Raw genomic sequence first — 1,793 nt, forward strand, 5'->3', positions numbered from 1 at the left:
GGTAAGAAAAGGTGGGAATTAGTCAGGGACTCGTACTGAGTTCAGTGATAGCCACACTCTAAATGTCAATGTAAGGATTTGGGATTTTATCTTATGGGATGTGGGAAGTCAGGGGTATTTTAAAAGTGGAATATTGACATGATTTATCTTAAACCTTTTACTAGAAAAAATACAGCCATTTTGGCTATGTAGAGAATAGCTTGGAAAATGGAAAGTGATTGGAAAGAGGATATACTTGAGGAGGTTGCTGAAAATCTACAAAGTATAAAGGATGAAGCACTAAGTTTGAAGAATGAGACATCAGAGAGCCACAGCCAGTGGTATACAGAGTTTGCAATTTGTGAGTTCTGTCTTGCCAAAGCAGACAAGACTTTGCCAAACTTCTTTTCTAGCTAGAAAGCTCACTGATTCACCCACATGCTCACCTCCTACTTAGTCTTTAAAACACTTCCGGGAGGAAGCATTTGTTGACAATCTCCATACCTCTGACTCTCAGTCTATAGCAGGGACAACCAGTCCTCTATATTCTCCGAGTCCTTCTGCAGCAATCCAGTGGCATATGTATTTTATAGTAGATATCTCTGTTAATCATTTATTTCACACTAGGCTATGAGCATCTTGAAGAAAGTGCCTGTGAGTTGTCTTGTAGTTCTTTTTTTAACACCAAGCATTGTAGGTAGCAGTAGATATTTACTGAATTAATAAATAAAAGGACTGACAAAGTAATTGCAGTAAATATGAGATACCGGAAAGTTAATATAATTGGAATTATTACTTTCTTTTTAATCTTTTTCAGCTTTGATTGCCTTTCTACTATTTTGCCTCAATCATTTGAGATAATGCTTTCTTTAATAATTAAGTGTACAAAATGAATTGTTAATTTTTATTTAATAAAACATATATTGTGTGTTAAGTGCTACATCATCAAAAACCTGACACAGGTTCAGGTATGAAAAATTAATTAAATTTTATCTCATAAAAGCCGATTAAATTTTTTCCTATAAAATGTAGTTGTGTTAGCGCTGAAATTGTTAGCGCTGAAAAAGTGCTGACAATTTTCAGTTAGTTGAAGTATAACAGAACGAAATGAAAATTTAAAATAATAATTCATTCCATTATTATTAAATTAAAATTAGGAAAAATATATATTTTACAAATAATTAGCAGATACATCATATTCCACATATTTCAGCTTATACTCTTTAATACTTTAAAATATAAAACTATGAAGTGATTCAATTAATTGTTTTTTTGTTATCTAAAAACTGATTAACTGCATTAACTTTATTTAAAGAGGACCAGTTTTGTCAATTAAGAATAAACCTTTGGCTTGCATTAGCATTTATTTTCCTGGGGTCTTTTACAGTGACAGAGTGAAATGAGCACCATTTCTAATACATCGCAGTTTCATACACCATTTAGTGCTACCCAGTTAAAGATAACTAATATCAATTTAATAATATTTATCTTCTTGTCTACAGCCATGCTACCCTGAACATGCCAATCCCATCTGATCTTGGAAGCTAAGTAGAGTCAGGCCTGGTTAGTACTTGGATGAGAGACCACCTAAGAAGACCAGGTGCTGTAGGCATACAAATAAAAAAAAAAAATAATAATATCTTCTAATAATTAAAAAAAAACATGCTTATTATAGAACACTTATAACTAAAGTGTGGACTATGAAATATAAAGTCGCCCTCTGTTTTGGAGGGAAGATAAATTAGTGTTTTAGAAAACGTGGCAGTATACAACAAAAGATTTTAAATTTCTGGTGGGAAGTTGGAAATAAATAG

The 1,793-nt window shown here is 32.3% G+C and overlaps 1 pseudogene; it reads left to right on the forward strand.

The window, feature by feature from the left end:
* Positions 1–1,473: 1,473 nt before the first annotated feature.
* Positions 1,474–1,591, forward strand: LOC120617166 (uncharacterized; annotated as a pseudogene).
* Positions 1,592–1,793: the final 202 nt, after the last annotated feature.

The sequence above is a fragment of the Pteropus medius genome, unplaced genomic scaffold (genome assembly GCF_902729225.1).
Source record: "Pteropus medius unplaced genomic scaffold, Ma_sr-lr_union100, whole genome shotgun sequence".
In the NCBI taxonomy this organism is placed as follows: Eukaryota; Metazoa; Chordata; class Mammalia; order Chiroptera; family Pteropodidae; genus Pteropus; species Pteropus medius.